General features: G+C 41.2%; 1 long non-coding RNA gene and 1 pseudogene across 1 annotated transcript in view; both read right to left on the reverse strand.

The window, feature by feature from the left end:
- The window catches only part of LOC144317189 (uncharacterized), a 28,391-nt gene extending 27,961 nt beyond the window's left edge, over positions 1–430 (reverse strand). The window contains exon 1 of the long non-coding RNA XR_013383121.1: positions 275–430. This is a non-coding gene — a long non-coding RNA (uncharacterized LOC144317189). The remainder of the gene's footprint in view (positions 1–274) is intronic.
- A 5,945-nt stretch (positions 431–6,375) lies between these two features.
- On the reverse strand, positions 6,376–11,648 carry LOC144317869 (perilipin-2 pseudogene; annotated as a pseudogene).
- Between the last annotated feature and the right edge of the window lie 270 nt (positions 11,649–11,918).

The following is an 11,918-nucleotide window of genomic DNA, read 5'->3' on the forward strand; positions in this document are numbered from 1 at the left end:
CCCATCCCAAGCTGTCTCTGTCGGGCATCTCGCTTCCAGGGCCGCCCCCCCCCCCACGGGCCCATCCGACCAGAGCCCACGCGCGGGGCGCGGGCTGCCTCTGGGCCCAAGTCCCCGCGGGCGCCCACGGGTCCCCCCAGCATCCTGGGCCGCCGCCAGGGGGAGAGCGTCGCTTTCCGTCCGCCCCAGGGCTACTTGGCCTTTTCTGTAAGAGTTCCTGATGCTCGCCCCGCTCTGTCCCACCAGCACGCTACCCTCCCTTGTCCTTTCTCACTCTCGCCCCTTCGGAGTGGCCGCTACGTGCAGATCACTGATGCAACGTCCCCTGAGCTGCTACCGGGCGGCAGGTCTGCGGCAAGATGCACCCATAACAAGTACAAAAACTGGGTCCTGGACCTCAAAGAAGGGAGGTCAAATGAAGTGCACGGGTATTTAGAACACAAGGTCTTCGCATATTCCAGAACACTTGGCTCATTATGGCTCATTATGCGTTTCTCAAGTTTCTTTTTTTTTTTTAATTTTTTTTTTTTATTTATTTACTTATGATAGTCACAGAGAGAGAGAGAGAGAGAGAGAGAGGCAGAGACACAGGCAGAGGGAGAAGCAGGCTCCATGCATCGGGAGCCTGATATGGGATTCGATCCCGGGTCTCCAGGATCGCGCCCTGGGCCAAAGGCAGGCGCCAAACCGCTGCGCCACCCAGGGATCCCTCGTTTCTCAAGTTTCTATGTTTTTTTTTTTTTTTAACAAAAGGCGAACAGAATATACATATCATTTTGTTTGCTGGTTTTTTTCACTTACCATTTTTGTATATGCACTTACGCATATAATGAAACTATTAATAATTTTTATCTGGTATAAAATAATTCTTTCTGAAGCTCTCTGTCTCACTGTTTAGGTCATAATCTTCATAGGCATCTTTGAATCCCCGCCCTCTGCCACAGAACCTGGGATATGATAGGTGTTGATTATGTATTCAACTAAGCAAGTTTGCCAGTGAAACGGAGTGTGGTGTAGCCCTAAAGAAAGCCTAGAACTCAGAGTGGAAAGTCCTCTCTCACACTAAGTATCTGTGCGCTGGGCCTTATTTTCTTCAGCTATACATCAAGAAGATTGAGCTGGGGGTCCCTGAGGTCTGCAGTCTGCGCTTCTCATTAGGGGATTCCAACACTGCATAAACCCAAGAGGATTGACTGCAGGCCCAGGTCTGATTCCTTGAATTCAGTCATCATCCCAGGTAAAACTGACTCCAAGTGCTCTCCAAAAGTCCTCTTTTCCACACATGCCTCCCCCAGGGTACTGAGATACAATTGACATATGTAGGTTTAAGGCATGCAGTGTGATGGTTTGTTACACACATACATTGCAAAATATTTACCACCATAAGATTAGTTACCACATCCTTTACTCCACCTCATTGTCATTTTTAAATTGTTATGGTGAGAACGTTAAAGCTTTATTCTCATAGTAACTTTCAAAATTACAATATTGTTAACTATAGTCACTGTGCTGTCCACTAGATCCCTGAAACTTATCCATTTTTTAAAATTTTTTAAAGATTTTATTTATTTATGATAGAGAGAGACAGAGACAGAGACACAGGCAGAGGGAGAGGCAGGCTCCATGCCAGGAGCCCGACGTGGGACTCGATCCTGGGGATCCAGGATCGCGCCCTGGGCCAAAGACAGGCGCTAAACCGCTGAGCCACCCAGGAATCCCCACTTATCCATTTTATAACTGAAGGTTTGTACCCTTTGACCAACATCTCCCCATATTCCCCCACCCTTTGGCAACTACGCCATTCTACTCTGTTTGTATGAATTCGATGTTTTTAGATTCTGATGCCCTCAAGTCTACCCATGTTGTCTCAAATGGCAGGATTTCTTGTTTACAGCTGAATAATAGTCCATTAAATATGTAAGCATATACAATTTTTATGTATATTTATATATACATAAAACCTTTTCTTTATCCATTCATCTGTCAAAGGACACTTGGGTTGTTTCCATGCCTTGGCTACTGGGAATAATGCTGCAATGAATATGAGTGTGCAGATAATCTCTTTTAAATAGACCTAGAGTAGAATCACTGGATCATATGGTAGCTCTATTTTTAATTTTTTGAGGACTTCCATACTGTTTTCCAGAGTAACTGCACCAATTTGCCTTCCTACCATCAGTGAACTAGGATTCCCTGTTCTCCATATCATCCCCAGTATTAGTTATCTTGTTTCTTTTTGATAACAGCCATTCTAATGGGTGTGAGATGATATTTATTTCATGTGGTTTTGATTGCGTTCCTCTGATAATTAGTGATACTGAATTCATTTTCACATACATTTTCTATCTTTTTGGGAAAATGTCCTTTCAAGTCCACTACCTATTTTTCAATCAAATTATTTGGGGTATTTTGCTATTGGATTGTATGAGCTCCTTATACATTTTGGATGTTAACCCCTTATCAGATACATGGCTTGCAAATATTTTCTCCCATTCAATAGGTTGCCTTTTTTCCCTAAGATTTTATTTATTTATTTGAGAGAGAGATAGGGATAGCAAGAGAGAGCACAAGCCAGGGGCAGGGAGAGGGAGAAGTGGGTACCCTGCTGGGCAAGGATCTCACCCCATGCCAGACTGGATCCCAGGACACTAGGATCATGACCTGAGCAGAAGGCAGACACTTAACCAACTGAGCCACCCAGATGTCCCAATTGGTTGCCTTTTCATTCTGCTAATAGTTTCCTTTGCTGTGCAGAAACATTTAGTTGGATGTTGTTCTACTTATTATTTTTGGTTTTATTGCTAGTACTTTTGGTGTCAAATCTGAAAAATGTTAAGGAGCATTTTGCCTGTGTTTTCTTCTAGGTTTTTTATGGTTTCAAAGTTTACTTTTAAGTCCTGACCCCCTTTTGATTTAATTTTTGTGTGTGATGTAAGATAAGGGATATCCAGTTTTCCTAACACCATTGCTTGAAAAGACCATTCTTTCTTGAGTATTCTTGGCTTCCTTGTTAAATACTAATTGACTGTATAAATTTATTATTTATTTATTTATTTATTTATTTATTTATTTATTTATTTATTTATTTCTGGGCTCTCGATTCTGTTCCATTGATAATTATATCTGTTTTTATGCTAGTACCATACTGTTTTGATTACTATAGCTTTGTATTATAGTTTGAAATCAGGAAGTGTGATATCTCCAGCCCTGTTCTTCCAGACTACTTTGGCTATTTGCTTTGGTTGGATTTTGGTAGTTTTTGGTTTTTTGTGGTTTCATAAGAATTTTAGGATTTTGTTTCTATTTCTGTGAGAAATGGCCTTGAAAACATCATATGAACTACATCGAATCTATAGATGCCTTTAGGTATTATGGACATTTTAACAATATTAACTTCTCTGATCCATGAACACAAGATATCATCTCATTTATTTTTATCTTAGTTTTCTTTCCTCAATGTTTTATAGTTTTTGGTATATAGATATTTAACCTGATTGGTTACATTTATACCTAAGTATTTTATTGCTTTTGTTATTGTAAATGGAATTATTTTGTTTTCAGATACTTTGTTAGTCTTTAGAAATGCAACTGATTTGTGTACGTTGATTTTTTTTTTTATTCATTTGTTTCAAGTTTTTATTTAAGTTCTAGTTAACATATAGGGTATATTGGTTTCAGGAGTAGAATTTAGTGATTCATCACAAGTGCCCTCCTTAATCCCCATCGCCCATCTTGTCCATCCCTTACCCACCTCCCATCCATCAATCCTTAGTTTCTCTCTATTGTACTTTGTGTATCCTGAAACTTCACTGACTTGCTCTATTAGGTCTAATAGTTTTTTGGTGGAGTCTTTAGGGTTTTTTATATACAAAATTATGTCATTAGCACACAGAGACCATTTTACTTCTTCTTTTCTGATTTAGGTGCTTTTATAATTTTTTTCTTGCTTAATTGCTCAGTCTGAAATGTCCAGCAATATGATGAATAGTGTGGTGAGAGTAGACATCCTTGTCTTGTTTCTGATCTTAGAGGGAAAATTTTCTACCACTGAGTATGATGTCAGCTATGGGCCTGTCATATATGACCTTTTATTATATTGAGGAGTATTCATTCTATAAGCAATTTTTAAAGAATTTTTATCTGGAAAGAATGTTGAATTTTGGTAAATGCTTTTTCTGCATCTACTGAAAAGATCATTTGATTTTTGTCTTTCATTCTATTAATGTGGTATATCACACATTATTGATATGCATATATTGAACCATCCTTGCCTTATCAGGATAAATCCCACTTGAATATGGTGTATGATCCTTTTACTGTGATGTTGAGGGGTGTCTGGATGGCTCAACTGGCTCAACTTGATTTCAGCTCAGGTCATGATCTTCAGATCATGGGATCAAGTCCTCAGTAGGGCTCTGGGTTCATCAGGGAGTCTACTTGGGATTCTCTCTCTCCCTCTCCATTTAACCCTCTCCCTCCTATTTCTCTAAAATGAATGAATAAAATCTTTTTTAAAAAAAACAATGTGATGTTGAATTCAGTTTGCTAGTTGTTGTTTTTCTTCTAGAAGTTTTTCATGTATATTCATTAGAGATCATCCTCTGTAGTTTTCCTATAGTATCCTTGTCTGGCTTTGGTATGGGGTGATGTTAGCCTTGGAAAACAAATTTGAGAGTATTCCCTCTCTTCAGTGGTTTTGAAGAGTTTGAGAAGAATTGACATTAATTCTTTTTTTACATGTTTGGTAAAATTCACCTATGAAGCCATCTGGTCCTAGGTTTCTTTTGTTAGGAAGATTTTAATTACTGATTCAGTCTTCTTACTTGTTATTTGTTTGTTCAGATTTTCTATTTCCTCATGATTCAGACTTGGTAGGCTGTATTTTCTAGGGATTTATCATTTCTTCTAGGTTGCCCACTTTGTTGGCATATAACCATTTATAGTAGTCTCCTATGATCTTTTGTATTTCTGTGGTATCAGTTGTAATATCTCCCTTTTAATTTCTGATTTTGTTCTCTCTCTCTCTCTCTCTCCTCTCTCTCTCATAAGTCTAGCTAAAAGTTTGTGAGTTTTATTACCACCTAAGAAAACCAACTCAAAATGTTGTTGACCTTTTCTATGTTTTTGTATTCTATATTACATTTGTTTCTACTCTGATCTTTGCTCTTTCCTTTTTTTCTACTAACATTAGGCTAAGCTTCTTCTTGTTTTTATAGTTCCATGAGGTGTAAAGTTAGATTGTTTGAGATATTTCTTTTTTCTTAATGTAGGCATTTATTGCTATTAACATTCCTCTTAGCACTGATTTTGCTGTATCCCATAGGTTTGGGTATGTTATGTTTCCATTCTCATTTGCTTTAACATATTTTATTTCCCTTTTAATTTCATCTGTGATCCATTTGTTGCTCAGGAGTGTGATGTTTAATTTCCACATATTTGTGAATTTTCCAGTTTTCCTCCTGTTACTGATTTTCAATTTCATACCATTGTGGTCAGAAAACATACTTGATATGGTTTCAACCTTAAATTTGCTAAGACTTGTTTTGTAAGTAACATATGATCTATTCTAGAGAGTGTTCTGTGTGTTCCTAAGAATGTGTATTCAGCTGCTATTGAATGGAATGTTTTACATATGGCTGTTAGGTCATTTTATCTAACATGTAGTTCTAACATGTAGTCTATTTTTCCACTTATTGATTTTATGTCTGGATGATTTGTGAATTGTTAAAAGTAAGGCAGAAGTTCCCAGCTCTTACTGTGTACTGTTTTCTATGACTTTCTTCAGATCTCTTAGTATTTTCTCAATATATTTAGGTAACCCTATGTTGGATGCTTATATATTTACAATTGTTATATCCTCTTGATGCATTTACCCCTTTCTCAGTACATAATGACCTTCTTTATTTCTTACTACAGTTTTTGACTTGAAGTCTGATATGAGTGTAGCTACCCATGCTATTTGGTTTCCATTTGCATGGAATATTTTTTTCCATCTCTTCACTTTGTGCCTATGTGTGCCTTTGAAGCTGAACTGAGTCTCTTGTAGGCAGTATGTAGTTGGGTCTTGTTTTTTTTATGTATTCAGCCACTAGAGGTCTTTGGATTGGAACATTTAAATCCATTTACTTTTTTTTTAAGATTTTATTTATTTATTCATGAGAGACACAGAGAGAGAGAGAGAGGCAGAGACAGACTCAGAGGGAGAAGCAGGCTCCATGCAGGGAGCCTGATGTGGGACTCGATCCCAGGACTCCAGGATCACACCCTGAGCCAAAGGCAGCTGCTAAACCACTGAGCCACCCAGGGATCCCCTAAATCTATTTACATTTAAAGTAATTATTAGTAGATAAGGACTTACCATTGCCATCTTGTTCATTGTTTTCTGGCTATTTTGTAGTTTCTTGTTGCTTTTATTCCTCTTGCTGTCTTCTTTTGTGTTGAATTTTCTGTAGTGGGTATACTTTGATTCCCTTCTTCTTATTTTTTATGTATCTACTATAGGTTTTCATTTGTGATTACTCGAAGACTTACCTGAAACATCTTGTAAACATAATAGTCATTTTTAAGCTGATAACAACTTAACTTCAATCACATACAAAAACCCTATTCTTTTATCACCCCCCACCACTTTTTAAGTTTTTGAGACGACATTTACATCTTTTCTTCATTGATCTATTTTGCAGTTTATTTTATTGAATTCATAGAGCACATTCCTTCACGAAAAATTTAAAAACCTAGAGTTGTACAGGCATGCTTTGTGAGACAAACCAGTGAGATGAAGCCTGCTCAGATGAAACCGGAGCAGACGGCAGCCCACACCACAGCCCACATGACAATGTTTTTATTCAATATGAACAGCAACAACGGTAATAGGATGAGACCATAAATGCACTGAAACTTTCTGGGAGTCCTGGCTAGGCTGTGACCAATCTATCATTTTCTGACCAGCCAGGTAAACAACAGAACTCATCTGCTAATGCCAAAAATTTTAAAGCTCTTAATCCAGTTAGAAATGACTATAACTGAGGACCTTATCTCTACTTAGCTGCTTCCTCAATTCAGAGTTGTCTAACAGGTTAATTTCAACATAAGAGAAAGTGTCATCTGGCTGCCTGTACCATGAACTTTGATGGTACAGCTTTGATGTGTTTTGTGCTCAGGCTGCTGGGCCTCCTGATTAGTTGTGTCCTTCTGTGTACCTTGGTCCTGAGCATTCTGAGACTCGGTCAGCTAAGGATAAAAGGGACCTACCAGCCAGTTGAGAGGCATGTTATTAACAAGATAATCCATCACAACATCTAAAGACTCCTTCATGTTCTGCAGCTGCCCCTTGTTGGAAGTGAACAGGCCATCAGACACTTCCTTAAAGGAGGCAGCATTGTGGAACACCCAGAAGATGTCACCAGCCATCACCCCCAAGTGACTTGCCTGATCCTGGATGTTCTGCAGTAACCCTCAGATTTTGAACAGCAGGGTGTGGCGCATGGTCTGTAGCTGCTGAGTCAAGTTTCAGGCAATAGCAAGAGTGCATGACTCAATGTGCTCAGCACAGTGGGATTCGTCTGTATCATCATGGCCAATGCTTCTCTTCCACTCCACCCTGGAGAGAGAGAACTTACCCTGAGCACCATGAATTTTCTGGTTGGCACTATGCACATCCTTCCTGGCAAATTCAATCAAATTAATAGTGGAATGGAGCTGAGAAATGATCTCTTGGCTTTTTTGCTTGGCTTCTTTAACCCAGCTGATAGCCTGCTGGTAGGCATGTGAGCAGAGCTTCATAGACAATGATCCCAGTCTAATATAATAACTTGGCTTCTGAACTGTATCAAACCCTTCAACTTTTTTTTTTTTTTTTTTTTGCTTCTTTTTCTAGTTTTTTCTCAGTGAAAGGGAGGTTACTGGTCCACTAGCAACTCTGATTTGGTAAGTGCATTTTCCATTCCACTGCTCACCAGCTGCATCATCCGACAACCCAAGACTGTTTTAATGCTGCCATTGATCATAGACTTGGTCTTCTCCACACTGCCAGTCTTGTTCTTTGGTCTTGTCTATCACCTAAGTGATGGTTCTGGCCATGGAATCCTTGGCTCTAGTTACAATAGTTGTCACAGCATCTTTTGCCCTGGTCATAGCACCTCTAGCATTGGCAACAATCTGGTTTATTGGCTGATTCAGAATAGGCAGTTTCTTCTCTATCCTGTCTAGCCCCTAACAAGCAAGTATTTTGGCAACTACAATTTGTGGTTCTAGCTTTTGAATGATGGGCAAAGCACTCGTCACAGCCACGGAAGTGATGCTCTTCACACCCTTCTCTGCCATCACACACACAGACTTCACGCATGGATACTGATCCTTTGTACAGCGACTTCCATGCAGTGTTCCACATTTACACCTTTTTACATTGTGTATCCATCCATAAACATAGTATGATAGCTATAGAAATTTTTATTACTTGTGTCCTCCAACCTTTATACTAGAATTAAGTAGTCAACAGACCACTGATACTACAGTATTACAGTGTTCTGAATCTGACTACATATTTATTTTAACCAGTGTGTTAATTTCATATATTTTCATGTTTCTAGTTATCATCCTTTCAGCATTTCTTGTAAGGCAGGTCTAGTGGTAATGAACTGTCTCAGCTTTTGTTTGTTGGGGAAACTTTATCTTGCCTTCACTTCTGAAGGGCATCTTTGCTGAGTAAAGTATTCTCAATTGGCAGTTCCTTTCTTTTAATGCTTAGACTATGAACCAATTTCCTTCTTGTCTTCAAAGTCTGTGCTGAAAAATCCACTGAGAGCCAAGTATAGAGGTGTGTGGCAGCACCAGGTCCAAGGGGGCATTGCCTCGGGCCATTGCCTCAATGTCCACGGCATTGACAACTGCATGGTCCTAGGTGAGCACAACAGAGTGTCTGCTGAGGGTGCAAGAGATGTTTGAGTCCTCAGCAGCACCTCTAGGTCGAATAGCTAAGGACTAGGGCAAGCACTGGTAGTGGCCTGAGCCTGTGGTATGCACAGCTCTGCTGTGGAGACAAGTGCAGGCGCCTGTATAGTGGCAGGGTCTGGTTTCAGAAATACATACAGTGGTGAAGGCCAACGCAGGTGACAAGAGCCAAGGCCCACTACTGATGTGCCGGCAGCTTCAGGGGCCCTAGCTATTGGCACTGACTACTATGGCTGCTGTGTCTTGCCATGGGCACACAGTGGTAGAGGCTGGTGATGGAGGTTGGGCTGGGGCATGCACATGTAAGCTGGAGGGGCAAGTGGCAGGGAAGCACGGTGATGCAGGCTTATGACAGAAGACGGCTTGATCAGAGCCCATAAGCTGCTGCAGAGATTCTGGCTGTTGGCATGCTTTCCCACGGCTGCAGTCTCCTCCCTGGGCACATGCACATCAGTGAAGGCCAGTGAGGGGCGTCAGGCTAGTAATATGCAAGTGCGCAGCTGGAGGAGCTAGCCTTGACCTGGCCCACAGTGGTAGAGGTCAGCCACTGGCGTCTAGGCCAATGTCCTGCACTCGTGCAGCTGCGGAGGCCTACGCTGGCTGCCTGTGTGGTGCTTGGGCTCTGGCAGAGTTTGGGGGAGGGAACAGGGAGAGATTCAGGTGGCTGGTGTCAGCAAACATGAACACCTGTGAGATGAAAGCTGGTAAAAATCGATGGAGGATCTGTGGTTTTGCGGGCCATTGTTTTGTTTCTCCTTTCCAGTGGCCAAAGCTGTTGGGTCTGTCCACAGAGCAGGTCACTGAAAGCCACGGTCACTCCCACTGCCTGATTGCTCCTAGCAAGCCCCTGCTACTTTGCCTTGTTTCTCACATCCCTCTCCATGTGTCTCAGCTTTGCCTGTCAGCGGGTGAAGTGAAACTGAAGTGGGACCTTCATGTACTGCCCTGAAAGGCAGAGGAAGCTCTCTGCTCACCCTGTTCTTCCTTTCCCTGCAAGAGGAAGTCTATTTATTTATTTATTTATTTATTTATTATTTATTTATTTATTTATTTAAGAGAAGGAGAAAGAGATTGAGAGAGCAAGGGGAGGGGCAGAGGGAGAGAATCCCCAAGGAGACTCCCTGCCATGAGATCATGACCTGAGCGGAAACCAAGAGTGTCCCAGATGCCCCACCGCCCCACTGACTGAACCACCTAGGCGCCCCAGGGGGGACTTCTTTTCTAGCCCGGAAGTCACTTCTTAGGGTAGAGCCATGCTGGCTTGGGGGATGGGGTGACGCAGGCAAAGCCAAGCAGTCTTCCTTCCCTTTTTGTGCTGTTTTTGTTTCAGTGTATGCTAAAGTTTCTTAACTGGCTTCCAGAGCTCTTAGGTCTGTTTTATTCATCAAGAGCCATTAGTTGTTGATCTTTGTGGGGAGAACAGAGGCTGGGGGTCTCCTAATCTGCGGCCTCGGTGACATCACTCTTCAATCTACCCAAAGCCCTGCTTGCACTTTATTTCTGCATCTATTTGAGGTTGTCTTAGCATCAACTTGACTTTTTAAGAATAAATTAACTAATTCATTTCTAGCATTACCTCCTCTGGTCCTGATGCTTGATAATTCCTGCTTCTCTGGTTCAGGATTCTGGCTTAACAAAGATTCTATCTCCCAGCCTAGCACAATCCCTCAGCTTTTCTGTAGCCTTGCATGAGCAAGTTAGCACCCATATCCAACTATATCAAAAGCAGCCCCTTCCTAATGCCTTAAGTTCCCCAATCTGGTCCTGTTATGATGATCCTACAATTTTCCACCACTCTACAACCAGTCTTCTACATGAGAATGGACACTTTGTACAACGTGACTCCTACTATTTTAGTAAACAATGCATTGTAAGGAATGTTATCAGTTTTTTAAAAAACAAATATTGAGGTTGCTAGCTTTTTCCCCCAACCTTCCTAGACTTGATGTTCTAGTATTGTGACTATCATGACCAAAGATTTTATTAAAATACTTATAATACAACCCAGTCTCTCCATTTACACACCAATAGAATTAAAAACTATCCATCTTTTGTGGGGCCCCTCGCCTAATGGGGGCTTTAGTATAAACTCTCCAGAAATGAACCAGAGTGCCTGGATGCATCTCTTGTCACATTTCAGGGCATTGGGGATACTGTGATCTAAGGAGAAGTGGTGATCCCTATCATTCCTAGCCATGATTAAGGCTATGCCGCTTAGCTTTTTTTTTTTTTCCCCTAGACTTGATTTCCCAAGAGACCTAGACCAAAAAAGAACAGCTCCCTTCCCAAAGCTAAATCTTATTTGTTATGGAAATGTACTTGGAAAGTTTTAGCAATGGAAAGACAGGAAGAGGAGATGCTTCATGGTCTATGGTCAAGGTCTAAGTGATGACTCAGCCTTGTAGAAGGGGCATGACTTGCTGTGGCTGGAATCTTTTCTGTTAACTTTTAATCCCAAAATTTGGTCAAAACCCTTTACGCATTAGAGAGTATGGATCGGCATGCTTAAAAAAAAAAAACCTAGGGCCTTTTGGTTAAGACAGACTTCGTAAATTAAGCAAATCTAATGACAAGGCAAAGTAAAAGATAAGATGGCATTTGTATTCAGATTAGATGTACTCTGGCAGGAGCGACCCACAATCCGCTAATGGAGCTATTGCGGGCTTTCCACTCACCTGAAGAATCCCTGACTTTCCCATCCTTGTGGGTGACCGGAGGAGAAACAATGGTGTGTTCCCAAGTGAAATCTGAAGATTGAGTCCTTTCCTGCAGCCATGGTGTAGCCTTGCCTCCGTGTGGGGCCTGCTCTCTCAGATAGGCCAAGCTGCTTTCTTCCTCCTTTGTGCTGGCCCTGGACCTGTGTACTTACCACACTTCTTTGGAACTCCTTGTTCCTGTGTCTGCTGCCCTAACTGGACTGTGAGAACCTCAAGAGCAGCAAAACTTTTCTATCTCCAGCACTAAGGGCA

This window comes from Canis aureus, chromosome 7 (assembly GCF_053574225.1).
Source record: "Canis aureus isolate CA01 chromosome 7, VMU_Caureus_v.1.0, whole genome shotgun sequence".
NCBI classification, from domain to species: Eukaryota; Metazoa; Chordata; class Mammalia; order Carnivora; family Canidae; genus Canis; species Canis aureus.